The 23099-nt window shown below is 38.6% G+C and overlaps 1 long non-coding RNA gene across 1 annotated transcript in view; it reads right to left on the minus strand.

The window, feature by feature from the left end:
- Positions 1–19195, minus strand: part of LOC144291538 (uncharacterized) — a 159441-nt gene extending 140246 nt beyond the window's left edge. The window contains exons 1-3 of the long non-coding RNA XR_013358867.1: positions 18889–19195; positions 16568–16693; positions 5147–5343 (exon numbers count right to left, since the gene is read on the minus strand). This is a non-coding gene — a long non-coding RNA (uncharacterized LOC144291538). The remainder of the gene's footprint in view (positions 1–5146; positions 5344–16567; positions 16694–18888) is intronic.
- Between the last annotated feature and the right edge of the window lie 3904 nt (positions 19196–23099).

Raw genomic sequence — 23099 nt, forward strand, 5'->3', positions numbered from 1 at the left:
GAGGGACAAGGTTATGGGACGCACGCAAATATGGAGACTGGAAAGGAAACACAAGCGCAGATGGACTTCTGTTAGTGAATGTGCAATTGTATTTCAGGATTTCTTAATATGCAAGTTTTCGTGTACTTCTTTTCAAATATCTGTTAAACAACAGTTTGAACCACATTAATTTATTTATTTATTTTTTTTATTTACATAGAACTAGAGCGTTTGGTTCTCTTTGATTTCACCTCTTGCTTATAAATCTTCCGACCAGTCATTAACTGCTTGTAAAGCCCTGGCACCTCATATATTGTCACTTAATTATGTTATGCTACAGTGGGCTTCCTAGGAGGCAAAAATTCTACACAAAAACACTTATAAAGAAAGCCAGGGCAGACAGCCTGACTAAGCCAGTAAGAATAAAAATTGTTGCTGACAAGGGAATAGAATTGACAACTAAAGCTTTCTGAACCAAAGGGGAAAATGAATAGCCAAGACATTTGAATTGTTGAAGGAAAGGATGTTTCAGATCTAGGCAAGGGGGAGGAACAGAGCATAAAACTGGAAATAGAAGATTAACCACTAAGCCTGCTCAGAATGAATCATAAAGAGAGAAAAGGGATTATTAGCCCAAAGAATCTAGGCAGGAAGGGCCCAGGGCAAAGCCTCCTGGTGCATCCTGCCTTTGCGTCTAAGATGTGGAAAACTGTACTCCTTTGGAGGAAGGGCCTCATTGGTGTGAGCCTGCCCAAGACATGAGAGAATAAGAAAGGACTAGAGAAATATGTATTCAAATTGCAGGGCACTATTAAATTAAAAAAAAATTGTGATCATTTTCATGATAATACTCAATGCTGGTGAACATGTGGTAAAACTAGTATCCACATATTACTGGGGGCAGCATCAGTTGATATAATCCCTTTGAAAAATAGCTAAATAATATGTATTGAGAGCCATAAAACTGCTGTTAGCTTTAATAAAGAATTTTCTTTTTAGGTCATTTATCCTAAAGAAATACCTTGGGATACAAAAATACAGAAATAAAATATAGAAAATATAGAAAAATCTCTATCCACAGAAATACTCAAGATAGTACTATACATAAGGGGAAAAAAACAAGAAATAATACCCAAGAATAAAAGACAATTTAAATTCAATACTGTCTATACACTCAATGAAATAAAAATCATAGGAATCATGATTATTGAAATGATTATTGAGTACACAGCACCATCTATGAAGTATTCCTGTCAAATATATACAAATATAGTTAAACTGGAATCTAATGAAGCTTTTAGATAAAACTTTCAATTTATAGGAAATACCAGGTTAAGATGAACAAGTTAAATTCTTCATAAATAAGCAGTACAGAATTATGGACAATTGACCTAATTTCTTCAATGATTCAATGACTTGGGAGCAAGCAGGGAAGATGTTAACAGTCTAGCCTGCTATCTAATAGAACTTTTTGAAATGATGGAAATGTTCTGTATCTACACTGTCCAGCATGGTCATCATTAGACATGTGAACTGTTGAGCACTTGAAATGTGGCTAGTGTGACTTCTCATATCAATTTCTTGACCTCACTTAACTTTAACTTAAATTTACTTACTATTTTAAAGACTTTATTTATTTGTTCATGAGAGACACACACAGAGAGAGAGAAAGAGAGGCAGAGACACAGGCAGAGGGAGAAGCAGGCTCCATGCAGGGAGCCCGACGGACTCGATCCCAGGTCTCCAAGATCAGGCCCTAGGCTGAAGGCAGTGCTAAATCGCTGAGCCACCCAGGCATCCCTAACTTAAATTTAAAAAGTCTCTTGTGGCTAGTGGATACCATGTTGGATAACACCGTTTTAGATCAAAAAGATGTAAGAGACACACAATCATAGCCAATGTGTAGATCTTGTTGGATCCTAAAGCAAACAAACGGATATAAGATGACCTGGGTCTTTGGGGGAAATGAGAATATTTCCTGAGTTAGATGTTAATTTTGTTAATTGTGATAAAGGTATAGTGGTCATGTGAAAACTTACTTATTTTAGAGACCCATGCTGAAGTGTTTAAGGGTGAAATGGCGGAATGTTACAATGTGGGATTTGCTTTAAAGGCTTCCAGCAGGGATCCCCAGTGGCTCAGAGGTTTAGCAATGCCTTCAGCCCAGGGCGTAACCCTGGAGACCCAGGATGGAGTCCCACCTCGGGCTCCCTGCATGGAGCCTGCTTCTCCCTCTGCCTGCGTCTCTGTGTCTCTCATGAATAGATAAATAAATAAATAAATAAATAAATAAATAAATAAATAAATACTTCCAGCAAAGAAGAGAAAGAGAGATGAAGCAAGGGTGACAGCATGTGGATAATTGCTTAATCTGGGTGAGGCGTAAGTAGGGTTCATTACATTTTCCTCTTTTCTGTGTGTATACGTGTGTGTGTTCTGCTTGAAAGATTTTCATAGTAACAATTTCTAAATTCATAATTACATAGAAAATGCTTGTAAATAATATTAAACAGAAATGCAGAATATAAACTTGCCCCTTCACCTTCAGCGTTACCTTTTTTTTTTTAACTTTTTGAATAGATCTTATTTTGTTTCTTTTTTTTTTAAGATTTTATTTATTTATTTATGACAGACACAGAGAGAGAGAGAGAGGGAGGCAGAGACACAGGCAGAGGCAGAAGCAGGCTCCACGCAGGGAGCCGGAAGTGGGACTCCATCCCAGAACTCCAGGATCGTGCTCCGGGCTGAAGGTGGCGCTAAACCCTGAGCCACCCAGGGATCTCCTAGATTTTATTTTTTAAAATCAGTTACGTTCACAGCAAAAATTGAGCAGAAGGCAGAGTTCCAATATACCCTTTGCCCCTACACTTGCATGATTTCCCCATTATCAGTATCTGCACCCGAATGATACCCTTGTTACAATCAATGAACCTACACTGACACATCATCAGCCAAAGTCCATAGCTTACATTAGGGTTCACACTTGGACAGTCTGTGGGTTTAGATAAATGCAGAAAAACATGTATCTGCTATTACAGTGTCATACCAAGGAGTTGCTCTGCCCTAAAAATCCTCTGTTCTCCACCTATTTATTCCTCCCTGCCCCCAACCCCTGGCAGCTCATGATCTTTTAACTGTCTCCATAGTTTTCCCTCTCCCAGAATGTCCTATAGTTGGAACCATGTAGTATGCATGTAGTATGCAGTGTGTACAGACTGCCTACCTTCACTTAGTAATACACATTTAAGATACCTCCCTGTGTTTTTATTGCTTGTTACTAAAAGGGAGGAAGAAATTGCTCTTTGTCTTTTCTTTCTTTTTTTTTTTTTTTTTTTTTTTGTATTGGGGATTTCTTTTTTTTTATTTAAATTTAATTAATTAACATATAATGTGGGATGTCTGGGTGGCTCAGTGGTTGAGCATCTGCCTTCCGCTGCTCAGGGCATGATCCTGGGATTCTGGGACCAAGTCCAGCATTAGGCTTCCCATAGGGAGCCTGCTTCTCCCTCTGCTTATGTCTCTGCCTCTCTCTGTGTGTCCCTCATGAATAAATAAATAAAATCTTTAGGGATGCCCCGGGTGGCTCAGCAGTCTGCCTTCGGCTCAGGTCATGATCCCAGGATCCGGGATTGAGTCCCACATCGGGGTCCTGCGAAGAGCCTGCTTCTCTCTCTGCCTGTGTCTCTGCCTCTCTCTCTCTCTCTCTCTCTCTCTCTCTCTCTCTCTCATGAATAAAAAAATATTTTAAAAAAATCTTAAAAAAAAATTAGCAGATAATGTATTATTAGTTTCAAAGGTAGAGTTCAGTACTACACCATTGAACTAGTAATAAGCTAAAGTTTGATACTGAGTTATAAGTAATCTAGTAAGATGTTCACATTTGCAAATGATTTTACTTACACTTCCGTGAAGATATAGAACACAGTCAACATGCTAAGAAATGCTTATAGGAACATTTTCAGCACGTTTAAGTAAATATCCATGAAGTTTGGAAGCAAAACAAATAGTTTGAGAATCACTGTTATTAACTAACACATGCACATACCCTCCATGTCCATATACAAAGATACTGGATGGGAACATACCAGAGAATTTATTCCATAATGATGATTTTGTTCATATGGTTAAACTAAAAAAGAATAGAAAATTTTTTGTAATTTGGTTATGTTACTTTTAAATTGAGATTAAAACCACATTTTAAAAAAACACACTTTTTTTCAAAGATTTGTTTGTTTATTTATTTATTTATTTATTTATTTATTTATTTATTTATTTGAGAGAGAGAGCACATGTGCACAAGCAAGGGGAGATGTAGAGGGAGAAGGAGAAGCAGACTCCCCGACCTGGGGCTCCATCCCCCAACCTCAAGCTCATGATCCAAGCCAAAGGCAGATGCTTAACTGACTGAGCCACCCAGGCACCCCTTAAAATCACATTTAAAATAAACTTTTTAAAATGTGAGACAAGGTTTGGTATATTAGAATCATTCTTAATAGACCCCAACAACTTTTATTGCCAAGACACAAATCTATTTCTGCACATACTACTGGCTTTCAAGGTTTTCAGAGGCACGTGGGTAGAATTGAATAAGGATATTCACAAATTTGCAAATGTAATGTGAAGAGAAACTTTAATGTAACATGTAGAAAAGGGGGTAATTTATATTACCTTAGAAGGTAAATAAATCTCTCTTTTCTTCTTATTTCAATGGCAATGGTTAATATTTATAATTGATTGGTGCTAATGTTGAATATTTGCCATTTATACAACACATATTTAATATAGTCAGGCACTGTTTTAAGCACTTTCCTTACAGTAAGTGGTTTGAGATACTACTGTCCCCATTTTGAAGCTGGTAAAATTAAGACAAAGAGAAGTGAAGTAACTTTAAGACCGCATAGCTGGTAAATAGTGGAGCCAAGATTTTAAACCCAGGAATTCTGCTCCCAAGTCCATCCATCCTTTAAGCACTCTGACATGCTAGCTTAGGTAATAATCTCTATTGCCTTTGTTCATTGACAAGTGAGAATCAAATATCTTTGTCTCTCACTGAAAAACGCACCCCTCCTCCTGCAGCCCAGGGAGCTAAGGACCTTCCAGCACCTTATGAAAAGAAAAGGTAGCTGAGTCAAAGAAAGGGACATTAGCTTGCTATTCTCTAACTTACATCCAAACCGAATTCCCACTCAATCCTTGGGAATGAAACCTCCTCTTCACAGACGATGAGTCGTCCTCATATTCTCAACCTCGATGAGCCTAAATTGTCACTGATGGCAGTCAGTTCACATGATGCAGCAAGCAGACCGTCTTCTCAAAAATGCTGGTTGCCGGGGTTTGTTCAGAAACGAAGTATCAATTTTACACCTGGTCAAGCAATAACTATTTTTACATGTGGTGCCTTAATTCAGTGTCACTGAAAAGTAAGAGTTTTTTTCCTGCTAATTTTCCCAATCCCTGAAGTTTAGTCTTCTAAAAAGACGTTATTTTTTAAGTACATCTGTCTAACCAATAATAAGCAGAAACTGCCGTGTCAGACGAAGTATATGGAATAGAACACAAACTTATCTCACTGTAAAGGTCATCTTGTAACAGCCTGTGTGGAACTACAGCATTTTATGAGCCCTTAGGTTATGAGACAGGCAGGTCCTTCAGTTCTACATTGCATGCTCTTGGGCAGCTGTACTTTTTAAATTCTCACGCCTATCTCTGATGATGGTTTTCTGGCATCCTGGATGGAGTTTATCAGTTGTCCTATCAGTTGCTATTCTTACTGTCTTTCTCTAGCAATCATTCAACTCCTTGTAATTTTCAGTTTCAAATCTGCTGTGGTTTTGGAAACCATGTAACCGTTCATGCCACAATGAATCTATGATACATGAGTCTCTCTATGAATGTATGAATTTATGAATTTATGAATGTACATATACATACCCCTTTCCACAAAAGATTTCTGACAGCTTTTTTAAATCATACAATTTAAAAGATAATGATTTTTCAGAGAATTGGAATAAAAGGAAAATAAGAATAAGTAAATAACAAAGCCAGGAGTAGTAACACATACAGACTACATTCCATGTAGCCCTGCATAATCACTGAACTAGGAAACAGATAGAGCTATAAGCTTCTTGGAAGTCATAACAAAGATGAAAAGGTGATCAGTGAATTACCAGTTCACGATGCTCAGAAAGTAAAAACAGGCCAGCTACTCAGAAAAATCACTACTACCTCCAACATGAAGACCAAAGAGAATTGAATTGTGTGTGTGTGTGTATGTGATGTTCATGAAAAGGATGATACAAGGGATGCCTGGGTGGCTCAGTGATTGAGCATCTGTCTTTGGCTCAGGGCATGATCCCTGGGTCCTGGGATCCAGTCCCTCTTTGGGCTCCCCACAGGGAGCCTGCTTCTTCCTCTACCTGTGTCTCTGCCTCTCTCTCTGTGTCTCCTATGAATAAATAAAATCTTTAAAAAAAGAAAAAGAATGATACAAGATTGAATACATAGCAGCTTCTGTGGAATTCTGACAATAGCCAGTGTACTACATGTCAAATACTTTCTTTAAAAATCCCTTAGTAGAAGCCAAAAACAAATATCTAAGTAAAATAAATATGTAAAGGAAGAGTGAAAGCAATAGGACTGAGCAACTCTGAGTTAGTCACATACAAACACTTTAATATATGAAGTTTGTGATAACTATTTTCCTTGACCATAGGTTGCTGGCGCATACTTCCTCACTGTTGGACATGTTCCATATATGTAGGTTTACAAGCATTTCTACATACTTTCTGGGGAAATCTATTTCTTTTAGGGACTACCTCTTTAGAAACCATTATATGCTGCTGGTCATTAGATTTAGTTAGTTCTCCATTCTGACCTAGTTGCTATCATTATTTTATGAGAAAAGACAAAGAAATCTTATCATTTGTGCGCTCTTTATAATCTTCAGCTTTCAAACCTTCAATAAAAAGATAAGATTGCCTCATTTTTAACGGAAATTTCTAAATCTGTAAATTAGCAAAGTGAATTGAATAAAGACCTACTCTAATTCACACACTAACTTGGAGATACTCTTTCATTATGAGCCTTCTCTGAAGTGAATTTAATCAAAGTTTATTCAGTGAATTTCAAAGCAAAGCCACCAGCTCACTTTACCTTCCATTTAGGTCCCTAACAACAGGATTTGAGGACTGTTCCTCACTCCAATTCTTTAGTAGTGCAATGCCTACTGTATGCAGAGAACGTTTGCAAGTTTGGATCCTCTGAACAACACAATGGATTCCCTCTACCATACCACAACACAATTGCTCGGCTATCAAGTAAAGCTTTTTTATCCTGCTGAGTTCAAAGTTCAAAATTTATTTCTTAGCTTAATGCAATGCTAGTGCAAGTGTGTTTAATATATTCATTCTAAATGCCATCAGAGGACGGTGGTGTCAACATTTTGGCTTTGTTTGGACAGCTTTTGTGCAAGTGCAAACACTGAGTGTATGAAATCTAATGAGATTAGGCGCTTACTGCAAAATTAAAGGCAGGCGACTAGACTTCAAAGACATTACCGCAGCGCAAATCCCTTACTATATTTCTTGGGCCATTTCAGCAAACTAAAGTTTGAGAATCACCTTTACCAAAAGATTTTCTTCATAGCAACCCTTTATTAGAAGAGTTGATATTAAATACCTGCTAAAGACTACGTGGTTTTTAGATGCTGGTTTTTTTTTTTTTTTAAATCATCATTAAAGAGCTCCATAATTAAGGAGGATGAAATTGAATCAAGACAAGTAAGAATTAACCAAAAGCTCTTTCAGACCTGGAATTAAACATGAACCTTTTAAAAGTTGTGGATTTTGAGTATGGTGTGGTTTTGTTTTTGCAAAAATAGAGAAAACAACAAAAGAAATTTGACCTCATCACAACACGATAATGAATCCTCTGATTTTTTTTCAGATAATTAACATAATAAGGGCTTACTATGTCCCAGTCACTGTTCTAAGTGATTTGTACGTATTAAATTAATTCCAACCACAACCTTATAAGACTGCTAATATTATTAGTCCCAATTTACAGATTAGAAAACCGAAGCTTACTGAAATTAAACTGTGGTTTATTAAACTAGAATAATAGACCCAGGGGAGAGTATAGATACATGCTGGAAAATTGAGCTAAGAACCTTGTTTCTAATCACAAGCATCTTTAACTTCAAACAAGAGATACAAAGGACCCTCCAGAGAAAGAACAATAAACAAGCCCATAGCACCTAAGAATCCTGGGCATAAACCAGATTATAAAGGGGGGATTCAAGCTTCATTATGGCACTCCAGGGATAACACGGTTAGGAAGAAGAAAAAAAAAAGAAAATGGCTATAAGCCTTCCCACTTGCAGAGGAAATGGAGGAGAAATGGAGAAGTGGATGGGAGAGGGATCTATTGCAGATGACCCCAATCTAACAAACCTGGCAACCAAATGGTCAGAACTGTCGATGGTAGGAAAAATGAAGGTTTGGAGAAAGCAATAACTTCAGTTTGAGGAGGCAACTTTTAGGTTGAATCATACAAAAACAGTTTTTGAGTGGTGTTTGGGTGGCTCAGTTGGTTAAGTGGTTAACTCTTGGTTTTGGCTCTGGTCATGAGCTCAGGGTCATGAGATTGAGCCCTGGGTTGGGCTCCACTCCCAGAGCTTAAGATTCTGTCTCTCCCCCTCTGCCTTTTCCATCCCTCCAAATAAATAAATAAATAAATAAATAAATAAATAAACAAGCAAATAAATCTTTAAAAAGTAAAATAAAATAGTTTTCGACCTTTTTTTTATCTATTAACTTGGTCATTGGTGCAGCCTAAAGTTTTGAGATATTCAGGTAGTGGGGCTTCTGATAACAATATGTTACATTGAAAATGTTACACCAGAAATAATTTATGTTTTTGGAGTCAAAATCAGAAGCAAAAACTGTGGGTACAGACAAAAGATGACCATAGTATAAATGATTTCTGTGAAATGGCAGATTGCAGGGGCTGAGACTACAGAGGATGGATAGTAAAGAAATATGGCTATAAAATGTATATACACATTCCATCAGCATACTCATGAGAGAGAAAGATAAAGATGCTTTTTTTCTTTCTTAATACAATGACATCAAAATAAAAAGCACCCCTGGGTGTTTTCCAAAAGAGACCCAGGTATTTTACCAGCAAGAAAATCAAATAGATAACAGCACCCAAGAGCACCCAAGAGCAAAGGGTGAGACAACAGGATCTATTTACATGAGACAAGAGAGCCTCACCTAATGAGAAATCACAGCCCTGCAATGGGTGGAAATAGTAATATATGACTAAGGTTCCACAGGAAGTGGACAATTTCTGCTCACTGTAGCTTCATGTTTCAGAAACTTTAAGGAAAAATTCTGAGAGAAGTATTTAGTAAGAAAAATCTGCCCTTATCTGCAGGCAATCATGTTCTCAGAAACATGAATTTGTTAATGTCCACTAGGAAGTCTTGCTCCTGTGTGCATGTGAACAACTGCAAGCTGTTCAGATGCAGGGCGGAGGGAATAAAGTCTTAACAGTCTTCCTGAATGTAGTGGGATTAGCCTCTGTTAGGAGAAGATCTAGAGTTTAAGAAGCCTTTGGAAGTTGTAAAAATTCAATGAAGTTGCTTCAAGAGAACCTCATAAAGGTCAGAGAGTAAATGATGTGCCAGGACCCGGAAAGACAGACACTGAAGAAGATAATGTATCATATCACCAAACTTTATTTCTACCATTTCTTATCCCTACCCCATGCTACTTACACTCTATCATACATACATACATACACACACACACATGTGTGCACATACACACACGCACACACACACACAGACCCATATAGGGCAAGGATTTCTTATTCATACTCCTGTTTCTCAAAAGACCCAGTACAGTGTCTTGCACATGGTAGACATTTAATAAGCATGTTAGCGGAATGGGGTGAGCTTCTAATAGATTACTATCTTTGAGAGTTAGAATTTAGAACATAATAGTTTAAAGATACTGTAAATGACTTTTGAAAATGAGAATAATAAAAGCTAACATTTATAGAGTACTTACTATGGGCTCTATTTTTACACATATTATCTAATTTAATTTCCATAATAATCGTAAAAGCTAGAGACTACCATTATTGCCATTTTACAGATGAGAGAAACAAGGCTTCAAGAGATTCACAGTAGTATAAGGGTCTAAACTTGATGTTTTCTCAAAACCATCATGTATATAAAATGCCTGCCCTAATGCCAGGCTTCTGTGAGATTGTACATGGAAGCAGACACTATAGGGTATATAACAGCCAGCCTGCAACCTGGCATATGTAACAACCACATGGCTTTCTCTGAGACACCACCTTTCTACTTCATTAACTAAGTAATAAGAAATTGGACAAGATCCTTAAAGTACCTTCCAGGTCTGGTCATCTATAGCTTTAGAATTATTCTTAGTAACTGAATTAAAGGTGCTTAGAATTAAAGGTGCATCCTTTTAGTTGGCTAATACCTGAAAGGACTGATAATCATAGTATTTGTAAAACTGAAAGGGGTTTATAAAAGTGTAAAAGGATTTGGAAAGTTAATTGCTGGTCTTGGAATTTGTCTTCAATCTCGGGCAACTATTTATGTTACCAAGAGACAATAAAGCAAAAACTCTATAACATTTTCTTTTTTTTTCATTTGTCTTAACTAGCAACATACAATAGAAGTAGCCAGGTAAGATAGCATATGATGTCATTATTACCATACTCTCAAGAATGAGGCAATCACAAATTGAATAAAACTGAGTGTTCTGATAGAAAGTATGAGCACCTTCTCCCCCAATCACTCTATGGATTCAGTGATCCAACTTTACAGTTTCATTTACAAGAACACATATATTTTTTAAATATGAGGGACTCAAATAACAAGGGTATTTTATTCATATTATTTTTAAATATTTATTTATTTTCTTATTTTAAAGAGAGAGAGCATGTGAGCAGGGTAACAGTAGAGGGAGAGAGAGAATCCCAAGCAGACTCTGTGCTCAGCATGGAGCCTGACGTAGGGCTTGATCCCAGGACCCTGAGGTCATGACCTGAGCCGAAACCAAGAGTCTGATGCTTAACCAAACGAGCCACCCAGCTGCTCCAACAATGGTATTCTAAGCCATAACACCAAACACCCATTCAACAACATTCCCCCAGCCATTAGAAGGCAGAAGCACAATATGCTATCCCCTAAATATACAATGATCTTGTTTATACCTGAATGAGAAAACAAAGACAAAGACAAAGTTCTTTGCTCCTAACGAGAATCAAAAATTTTAACTCTACCATGGATTTGGTGTTTTTTTATAGCAACTCCCTATATACTGATTATATCTAAAGTGTATTAAGGTAAGTTGTCATCAACTAAGAAACTATTATCCTTGTTTCTCTTTTTGGCTCCCCACAAAGAACCTAGTCTGGCCCAAACCTCCAGGATTGCAAAAATTTCTCTTTCAGGAATTGCAAAGCCTTTTTAAAATATAGATTACTTTTTCTGCTCATTAATAGAAGGAAATCTTGTCCTTTAGTCAAAGCCACAGAAAAGTATTTGGTGAATCACCATAAAACACCAGAAAATATGTAATGACTTCTCATCCTCAGAAATTACTTAGCACTTTGCTTACAGTTCAACATATAGGGAATTATTTGCAGAAGAGAATAAGAACAAGGATATATTATCTCAAGTTAACAGATGGGAGGCAGGGAGGGCGCACACTACTCCTCTGTGTGGTGTGTGGGGTGTGTGTATGTGTGTGTGTGTGTGTGTTAATTTAAAGGAAGTCTCACTTTCACAGGAAAACCACCCGCGGTAGTAAAGATGATGACTCTGACCCACCAGGTTGGCAGTTGGGTGCAGATTCTTGGGAAACCAGTCTCTGTGGTTCACCTCACCGCCTGATAATGACAGGCCCCTGCCTTAACCTCAACCCTGAGAAAGAAAAAAAAATCAACACTAAAAATAAGAAGAAAAGGGGAGTAATGTCCTTGCCAATGCTAGTAGCCAGGAGGCCTAGAAAGAGGCCACTGGATACCCTACTATTTATTGCCCATTTCCACCCATAGGAAGCTGGGCTGAGAGCTTGCCAAAGGGAAAGAAAAAATAAAAATGTTCTCCATCCTTCCTGTTTACATTAATAGAACACAGTCACGTACATCATTCCAACTCTATTATTTTCCCCTTTTACATAGAGTAGTTTTTTTTAGGTCAAAGTTTCTAAGAAAAAGAATTTTAAATTGTATCTTCAAGTTTTATACTCCTATCTTTTATATATCTTATACTTTCTTCTATTACTTAATTTATGGAAATAAAAGACTGTTTCAATCATCTTATCTAAGAGGCATGTTTTCTTATTTTAATGGACAGAAGTTAAACAACTGGAAGTTCCCTTAGCCTGATATTCCAGAGTGAATCAGCTATTTATTGAGATTCAGTTTACACATTAAAAAAAAAAAAAAAAAAAAAAAAAAAAAAAAAAAAACCTTCTTCCCACAGGGAAAATAAGGTCAAATTCCTAGGATAAGAAACCATAATAAATTTAACTTAACTGCAGAAGCCAGTGGTTTGAGGAAAGCTCAAACCCAATCCCCAGTCTCCTAAATCATTACATCTTTTTAAAACAAAGAAAGTAAACACTGTTTTTGGTGCACAATTATTTGTGTACTTCTCTGAGAAGGAATTTTACCAGATATAAGGGTTCCCCTAAAATCAAAAGAACCTGAATTACAGCCTGTAAAGCCTGCAAAGAGATGACGTGCTGTCATAGGGTTGTTGTTTTTTTTAACCTTTTGTATACACACTTGAACTCGCTTGCCATGCCCTGCCCCCAGTCTCAGCCTTCCCTGAATTGCTGCAAAACTTCCAGATCCTTGCTTCCTGGAGGCTTTCATCACTCTCTTCCCTCAGCTGGGATAGGCCTTTCCTCCTCCCTTACCCATTCCCTTTGCTTCTCCAACCCTATCTTGTTTTTCTTGTTTTGGTGTAAATGTCACTTCCTCAGGAAATTCTTCTCTGAATTCCCAGTCCGCATTAAATCTCATCCTCTTGCTGCCCTCGCCCCCGCTCCTCACCATTATTTGCTCTCATACCCTTATGTTTCATAGCCCTTAAGACATTTGTGATAAATTAGTTCTCTGTGTAATCATATATTTAATGGCTATGTAATTTTTATGTAATGCCTGTCTTCTGCAGTTAATAAACTCTGACACAGCAGGGGCCATATCTTTCTCACTGCTTGTGCATAATGTAAATACTCAATGAACTGTTCTGAATGAGTGACTAAAGGTTGGCACGAAATATTCCTTACTATTCTATCCATATCATTTTTTATTTTCCGGGAACCCTAGAGAATGGGACTGGGAATATTTCATGAGAAGTCATCCTATCCGAAGCCATCACATTAAAAAAAGGCAACCAGTCCATGAATCTCTGACCTACCAAGAAAGAATGGCAAGCAAAGTAAACCTTGCCAAATAGAGGTCATTGATTGGGATGGATGATAAAGCTAGAAAGGCCAACTGGGGGTGAGAGGGCCAAATTAGGAAAAGTTAAATTCAGACTTTAATATATTATAAACAGTCAAAATCATTTGCATAATAAAGTGACATGATGAAGTTGTGAGATTATTCCAGAGGTAAAATGCAATATTGATTCAAAGGGTAGAAAGGCAGCATCCAATCCAGAAACTAAAATTGTCTAGTTTTGATGCAAGTAAGATCTCAATTATTACAACAGGAGTGGAAACAGGAAAGACTAGATTATGAGATCAAGAAAGAAGATTTGATAAGACTGGGTAGGGAAAAGGGTTCAAAATTCTTAGAGATAATCAAGCCCAGGTGTAATGGAGTGGGGTCCATCGTCAAGAGGGCTTCCCTCTGTTCTCAACCTTCTGGATGACCTTGAACAGATCACTTAACCTTTTCAGTCTCATCTTCATCTACAAAACGGAAAGATTGGACCAGATGACCAGCAACATCTAGCATTCTCTGAATTCGGCTATTCACGGAAACCAGGGAATCAGCAAGGGTCATGGGTTTGGCAAACAAAAGAATGTGTTTCCTGTTGAGTATATTGAGTTGGAGATAAAGTCAGACAACCAGAGAAAGATCTCCGGCAGGCACTGAGCATACAGAACAGCTGAACCTCAAAGAAAAGCAGATTTGAGAGAGTCAGGGGCCTCAAGGTGTAGTTGAAGTGATGGGAGTTGATAAAATAGCAGAGGGAGATTGTGAACAGACAGGAGAGAGTGGCCAGCTCAGATCCTCTCCAGTCCAGGGAACGCCGACCTCAGGTCACTTGTGGCAGTAAATCTCCCCTGAGGGTAGAAGGATTCATTTCTGTTCCAGGACAGGGCTTCTGACCCCATTGTACATTTGCACCTTCTTTCAGTCAGATGGGTGGCAAATTGTAACTGGTGAGCAAGGTGAGAATAAAAGGTGCTAAGAACTGGCATTCCCTGTTGGTTCCTGCAGCAAGCAGAGAATCACTGGAGTCATGTGGCAAGTGTGAAAAGACTCTGTGGCCTCTAGTGGTCTCCACTAAAAAGCCTTTTAGCTATGATGCCCTCTCTCTCCCGATGCTCCCCTTCCCCCACCGCTGCAGAGTTACCCAGGTCCAGTTCCCTGACCACTGACCACAGTGGGAAAGCAGAGTGCACAGCATTCGTGTAATGCTTCAGGGGCCGTCCTGGGAATAGAATCCTGGTCCCCTGCCTTTCAATCCAATTCTCTTTTTTAGAGATCATGCCACCTATTAAAAGCATATGTGCTACACCTTTAAAATTCCCTCTGCCCTCAACTGTGAATAGTGTGTTTCATTGTCTGCTGTCATCCTACCAGAGAGGGAGCTTTGCACAGTTGGACAAAACTTGCACCCTTGAGCAGAGCAGCCGAGAGCTCAGTTTCCTCCAGTGATCTGCAGGCAGGCGAACACTGCCAAGGGCACGATTGTATATCGGTTCTCCTTGAATTGCATATAGGAATATTGTTGCTATGTGGCCTGAGCCAAACAATCCGAGTCACCTGACATCCTCCATCCAACATTTAGGAGTCATCAAACTTAATTTCCCCTTTGTGCAATAAAACACCAAGAGGAAGCTTTAATAGATTGTATTATGTAACGGTTCTATAAAAATAGCAGGCCAGCGCGGGAGCACTTCCTTCCTGGGGCCCAGTAACCTATGCTGAAAGGATACACACTGGTTGCCCGGGCAACCATGAGAGATGACACTAGGGAAAAAAACAGCAACAAAAGGACCATTTTTTGGCTCAGTCAAATGAGGTCTGGCTTCAAGCTTGTGATACAGTGAATACAGACAGCCCAGCAAAGAGAGAGGAACCAGTTAGCAATTCTACTCAGGCACCAGTAGCCCTGCAAAGCTGCCCCTGCTTTCGGTTTTTACCCCCTTTTGTTTTTTTAAAGAGAGGGGAAGAAAGCTCTTCCCCTAGGAATTTCATTTTTAATTTAAAGAAAGCAATATCTTTGATGGGAGTTGAACTGTGGCAATCGGTAAACAATGTTTATTCTATTTTTTTCTTTCTCTTCTCAGGAGCCCCCAAAATAATTTCAGTTACATGCGATTGTCTTTTGTTTTCTCCTAGTATGTTCGGGATCTGATTACGCAGGAAGCAACTGGTTTAATGGCAATAACCTTTATAAACAACCTCTAAATAACAAAATAAAGCAGGGACACTCAAGCAATAACTCATTTTAAAAGCGAATAATAACCATTTTGGGGATCCCTCCTCAGAGCAGACATCAAAGGACTTTGTTTTAATAGACTATAATCTCCTCTCTCCTGCTGTCCTGAATTAGAATCCCTACATTTTATTATCATCATTACCATCACCATTATTATTGCCTCACAAAATAGACTGCCATTTTAATTTCAGAAAACTGGTCTTCCCGATGTACTGAGAACAGAGGCAGAAGGTTCATAAGTTCCTGACTTGCACCTAAATGTTTTCCTTCTTATAGGAGGAAATAAATGGGCCCTCAAGCATTTAAAAACGTGATTTGGAACCTCCGGAAAAAAGAAAAAAAAAAAAAAACAAGGATGAATCAAATGGAATTTAGTTGGGATCTCTAATATAGAGCAACATCAATAGTTCTTTCAAAGTGATTCTTGAAATCAGTGCTCATAAATATGTAATGCACTTTTTATCCAAAAGACCTGTTTAAATCCTCATATAGTAAATGATTTATTTCAAGATTAGGTGCTCTGCACAAAGCAGGCTCCCTCTGATCAAGTGGGAATAAAATCTGTGAAAGCAAGTGGTAAAGCATTATGTAAATGTAAACTGCTGGGATTATGATTATCCTGTGAACTGGTATGTTTGAAGAAAGAAAGCCAAAAAAAGTTAACTCTGTATTCTTCAGAAAAATGTCTTCTATCCGTCCTGTCTCTTCGGGCTCTGTTCCTACTTCTTGCTGCCCTCATCAGTTAATTCAAATCCTCACAGCATCTTTTAATCATGTGCCTGCTTGGCAATTCTCTAATATTAAGGCTGTCTTCACAGACCGAAGGAGAGTGGAGATTTAGAAATTACTCACTTATTTTTATCAATGTATGTTGCCAAACTCAAGATTCTTATCTCTGCAGAGTACCATTTAAGGCAAAATTCCAGTCCTCCGCCATAAAGTCGGTCAAATCATCTCTATATACCACATCTGGGTCTCCTGCAGATGGATTTAGAGATAGATTAATCCTTAAACATCAGATGCCATTGAAACACAAAACATCTTTTATTATCAAAGTTACAGACTTCAGGCTTAAGTCCTTTAAGACCTAGTACCCTGTATCTTCGGAGAAAACATACCCAGAATGCATGGGCCTTAAAGTTAGTCAGCCTTATTTTCCTTTTGTACTAAGGGTTTTGAAATCAACAGGATTAAGTTGCAGATAGTTGGTCTTATCCGGATCTTTATTTTGACTCTAAAAAAGAATTGAAGAAGTCTTTTTTTTTTTTTAATTTTTATTTATTTATGATAGTCACAGAGAGAGAGAGAGGCAGAGACACAGGCAGAGGGAGAAGCAGGCTCCATGCACCGGGAGCCCGATGTGGGATTCGATCCCGGGTCTCCAGGATCACGCCCTGGGCCAAAGGCAGGCGCCAAACCGCTGCGCCACCCAGGGATCCCCAGGATTGAAGAAGTCTTTGATGAAATGGACATAGTGTTAGCATTCAATAGGAGCTCAACTCCAGGGGAGAAGCCTGTCTTCAAGAAACAGTGTATCTGGGATCCCTGGGTGGCGCAGCGGTTTGGCGCCTGCCTTTGGCCCAGGGCGCGATCCTGGAGACCCCAGATCGAGTCCCACGTCGGGCTCCCGGTGCATGGAGCCTGCTTCTCCCTCTGCCTGTGTCTCTGCCTCTCTCTCTCTCTCTCTCTCTGTGACTATCATAAATAAAATAAAATAAAATAAAATAAAAAAAGAAACAGTGTATCTTGCTTGGTTTTCTGGTCTGTGATTTCAATTTACTGATGCTTAAGTACACGGCACAAAATGAAGTATACGGGAGTTATAAAGCTTGGTATGTGTCATTAAATCTACAAATCCTTTTCAGTTATTAAAAAAATACTGAATAAAATCAAGCTAGGATAAATACTTCCCAAGCTTCAAGTTCTCAATTTAGCATCTCCTCTAACTGCTTCCTGCATGAACTATGTCAATATGAATAATGATGGTAATCATACACCTCTTCAATTTAGAGGTTACAAAATAGACAGTATGCTATGTATATTTCTACAGGAGGAACAGTACACAACAAGGTATGAGATAAAGTACCAGTACTCACTGAAGCTTGCTGTTCCTCCTTGAAGGAACTCACAGTCTAGACTAGGGTTTAACACATAAACTTCTACAAAGAGAACTACTACTACTAGGGACTCCGGAAGCAGTGAAGAAGTACTACAGGTAACAAAGGCCAAGGGAATTTTTTGGATAAAAGAGATCTCTGTGGGCTGGACAGTCCAGGGAAGGCTTCACAGAGGAGCAGGAATGGAGACTATCCTGAGAAAACAGATAGAATTTAAGCAAATAGAGAGAAAGGAGATTGAGAAGGGAGATGCCAAAACCAAAAGGGTTCAGATGCTATCACCCACAGCATGTTCATAGTGCTGTGGGTAAATGAAGTGTTTGGAGGTGAACACAGCAGGCTTGAAGGAGAGAAAGGCTGGAGGAGAGAAAGGCAGGAAATGGTATTGTTTAGATTTATAGGAAAGAAAATATAAACATTCAGCGTGCAATGGGGAGATACAAAGAAACCTAAGCATAATTTTCATGTGATCTGGGGCAAGATTCAACCTCTGCTTGTCTCAATTTTCTTGCCTATAAAATGAAGATGATAATATAGTAATAATGACACCAACATACAATGCATTAAATGGATATAAGTTGTCATGTTATCCAGGGCCCCAGTTTATAATTTAATTTCATTTAATATGATGATTAATTCTATTAATCAGAATTCTGGAATTAATTAGTTCTAGAATTCTAATTAATTCTATTAATTCCATTTCTGTGATGATTTATTCAGTCTCAAGTTGTGACATTCATTTGGTAAGACCAGATACCGCCAAACCAGTCATAGCCACATTCTTTTTAAAAGATAACTAAGAGGAAGAGGGGAAAAATCAACTGAGAAGTGGAAGCCAATAAATTCTCCCACTGCCTAGTAGGAAGGAAGAGGCCCTGCCTCTTTGGACATAGGGCTATGTCCAAATTGAGTCAGTCTCCTGAAGAGATCACACAATTTTCCACTGATGTTCTCATCCAAGGGTGGCCAAGAAGAGAAAAGGGTCATGGGGTCAGATTAGAGGGTACGCCCACCAGCACCTTCTTCCCCCCACAGTCAGACAGCCCTCTGACTTACTGTTTGAGGTTCCCAATCAAATGCATCAAAGGTAGTGGAGTGCCTGGAACATGGACTCCAGTTTCACAGGCTTCTAGAATAGTTTTGGCAGCAGCAGAAGTGACTCACTTTCCAACTTTGGCACACTGTCAAAAGCTCCACAATACAGAAGAGTCCCTTTGCCCATTTCTTTCAGAGCATCCCGATTTTTTAGTAATGCCTCTCTCATCTCTGTTGCACATCAAGCCATAGACTCATGGAACCGCTTACTTGTGACCCACTTCATTTTGTTTACTTAAAGATTGTTTTCGTGACTTTTAGAAAGCCATGCTTGCATCTGGGATTTGTAATTCTAAGTCAGAGAAAGACAGTTGTTATGTATTGTTTAAAATTTGTTTAATAAAAAGGAATTTCTTTGAAAACATCAGGCCAAGTTTATGATGTAAATTTACTGTCTGTAAATTTACAGTGTAGTGACAGAAACTATAACACAGTATGTTAATTGACCAGTGTTGTAAGAAACATTCACTACAGCAATGAAAGAGTATATGGTGTTTTGTTTAAAATACATTAATTCAAGATGAGAAATAAGATGTTTTTCATTTGGGTAATTTTCCCTTTTATGGTGGTTTTTTTCTGTTTTATCCATCTATATTTACTAACTTTACAGTAACAAATATAAATGTCTTCTATGACTATAAATGAAAAATCAAATTATATGACTTCAGACCATTGAGTAAGTGATTTTCAGCTGAAAACTTCATCTCTCAACACCACAGGTCTTTTCTAGCCTTTCCCACAGATCTAGAAAGGTGATTTCCGGTGTGTTCCTGAAGCTGAGCAAGCCCAAGTTCTGATATGATACACTCACCTCTTTCTGATCCATTTAGCATATTGCTGCTTGAGACTAATCAGAAATTAATCCCAACCTTTGACTCTGGTCCTTCAGAAAAGGAAAGGTGAAGCTTTAAAGGAGCACTTTTCTAAATGCCACCAAGTTCATAGTCCCATAAGAGATCAGCTAAAAAGACAGCAGGTCCTTTCAGAGACCTTACCTTGGTTTTGTGTTACATAAATTCTACCTAAGATTTTCCTTAGCACAAAGCAAATCTGGGGATTTGAAACCTATGTTGCTCCCTAAGATCAGAGGAAAAGCCACTTGGAGTAGTATTCTAATCACCTACTCAGTAAAACATTACTGAAGATCTATCCTGATCACTGTGGAGAAAGGAAGGCAGAGAATAGATCCCCACTGTGACTCCAAAGAGCTTAAGCCATAGAAGGACAGATAAATCTTGAAACACACCTTACCATAAGAAAATAGTTCAATGACACAAGCCTGGTATGGCCATCATTGGTGCCATTCCCTAATGTTTCTGGGCTATGATCTTCTGAGCATTTGGTAGGATTATTCTTCCTTGTCCCTTTGAAGTTAGCTGTGGTCATGTGATTTGCTTTAGCTAATGAAATGTGAGAAGAAGTAATGGGTATCACCTCCAATAGAAGCTTTAGGAACCAACACACAATTAGGGCACCTGGGTGGCTCAGTTGGTTAAGTGTCCAACTCTTGATTTTGGCTCAGGTCATGATCTCAGAGTCATGGGATCAAGCCCTGTGTTGGGCCCTGAGCTGGATGGAGGAAGCTGCTTAAGATTCTCTCTCTCTTGCCCCTTCACAAAGATGGTGCCGAAGGAGAAGAAGGAAGCCCCTGTCCCTCCCAAAGCCAAAGCCAAGGCAAAGGCTTTGAAAGCTAAGAAAGCGGTGCTGAAAGGCATGCACAGTCACAAAAAAAAAGAAGATCCGCACGTCACCTACATTCCGATGACTCAAGACCCTGCGTCTCCAAAGGCAGGCCAAATATCCTCAAAAGAGCACCCCCAGGAGAAACAAGCTTGATCACTATGCCATCATCAAGTTCCCCCTTATTACTGAGTCAGCCATGAAGAAAATAGAAGACAGCAACACATTTGTGTTCATTCTGGATGTCAAGGCCAATAAGCACCAGATCAAACAGGCTGTGAAGAAGCTCTATGACATTGATGTGGCCAAGGTCAACACCTTGATCAGGCCTGATGGAGAGAAGAAAGTATATGTTCGACTGGCTCCTGACTATGATGCTTTGGATGTTGCCAACAAAATTGGGACCATCTAAACTGAGTCCAGCTGGCTATAAATCTAAATTTAAATTTTTTCACCATAAAGAAAAGATATTCTCTCTCTCTTTCCTTCTCCCCTGCCTCTCCTCTCCACTGTGATATCTCACTCAAAAGAAAGAAAGAAACAAAGAAAGAAAGAAGAGAAAAGAGATAAAAGAACCAACACACACAATTCACTACATCCCCTTCCTCCTACTGTTGTTCCAAGTTAGTGAAGGCTCTGGCAACCTTGACTGTGAACAGTGTGAAACAGAATTCTGCTGGCCTGAGATGGATGTGTCGTATGATAAAGAAATAAAATGTTGTGGTTTTAAGGCAGTAAGACTTGGGCTTGACTTTTCCTGCAACATAACCTAACTCATCCTCATACACAGGAAATTCTCACATGTTCCATTCTACATCAATTATTCTTATTATCTCCATTTTACAACTAAAGGCACTGAGTCACAAGAAAAGCAGCTCATCCATGGTAGGTCACATGGGGGTTGTCACACCTATACTCATTTTATATGTAAGAAAACTGAATCTTATGATAGTGACCTCCTTATATGAAAGGACCTCCTAAGCCCACAGAGAGTAAGTAAAAGACTCAGTAGTCAAACCTGCTCTCTTTTCATAACACCTTGCAGTAAGTGGTTTAGCAAGGGGTGGCCTGAGTAGAGAAGATCGGTCCCCCTCAGAGCCAACAGTGGAAGCTTTCAGGGAAGAACCAGGATCTGCCGTGGGCTCAGAATGGTCAAGTTTGTTAAGAATGAAAGGGCTGGAAAAACAGCATTATACACAGGTGGAGGTGTAGGAAGACCATTTGGCAACACTGGATCCAGGTCCAGTTAGAGGGGTAGTGGGAGGGGATTCAGAAAAGTCAGACTAGGGACAATTTATATAAATGTTTGTATGTTCTCATTCATTTGGGGAATATAAATAATAGTGAAAGGGAATGGAAGGGAAGGGAGAAGAAATGTGTGGGAAATATCAGAAAGGGAGACAGAACATAAAGACTCCTAACTCTGGGAAACGAACTAGGGGTGGTGGAAGGGGAGGAGGGTGGGCAGTGGGGGTGAATGGGTGATCGGCACTGAGGGGGGCACTTGACGGGATGAGCACTGGGTGTTATTCTGTATGTTGGCAAATTGAACACCAATAAATGAAATGATAAAATAAAAATAAATAAATAAATAAATAAAGGAGTTTTATCTGTAGGCAACTGGGAGACATCAAATGACTTAATGAAAATGGTGGTTCAGTATATTAACTTAGTTACATCGCTCAGTGTTGACCAGAGCCAACAGGGACCAATTAGCCATTCCAGTGATAAGTTTTAAGGGCTTGAATAGCATTTTAAACCTTTGCAATAGACAGGAGAAGATCATGTATACATCACATGAAGGAAGAATTCTAGAATTAGGTTAACTGATTGGTAGAAGACAGGCAGGTGGTGATGGGTATGCAAATACCTATGTTAGGTATAGGCTGCTTTATAATTGTGCCTATGAAGAATCTGCAAAATCTGATACTACAGATTTAACAAATATTAGCTATTTTACTAGAAGCAAAGACCCAGAAATTCTAGAAAAATAGACTAGTGATATAGTCAGGAAGGCATGTGTTTTCATAAAAGATTAGCTTGCACTTACTACTTAATTGACCTTGGGACATTTGGTTTAACCTTTAAAACAGAGCTAGTAAAATAAATAAATAAATAAAAATAAATAAAAAAAAAATAAAACAGAGCTAGTAATACTACCTCAGTGGATCAATATGCTAGTATATATAAGGACCTTACAAGGTACCTAGTTCATAGCAGGTACCCCATTAATACCAGTTTCTTCCATTAGCATTCCAAACTAGATGGAGCTACATATTATTATGTGATGTTGTTTAATACTCCCCAAGAACGTGCAATGTAGATTTATAAATCTTGAATTGGTGAAAGTAATACAAATTACTGCAAATACCTGCAAATACCTCTACTCATTTTTCCCAACGTATTTTTTCTAAAATCACTTACTACCAACTTAGTATTAATAGCAGTACTTTAAAAATTCAAGGGGATCCCTGGGTGGTGCAGCGGTTTGG

This window comes from Canis aureus, chromosome 20 (genome assembly GCF_053574225.1).
Source record: "Canis aureus isolate CA01 chromosome 20, VMU_Caureus_v.1.0, whole genome shotgun sequence".
NCBI lineage: Eukaryota > Metazoa > Chordata > Mammalia > Carnivora > Canidae > Canis > Canis aureus.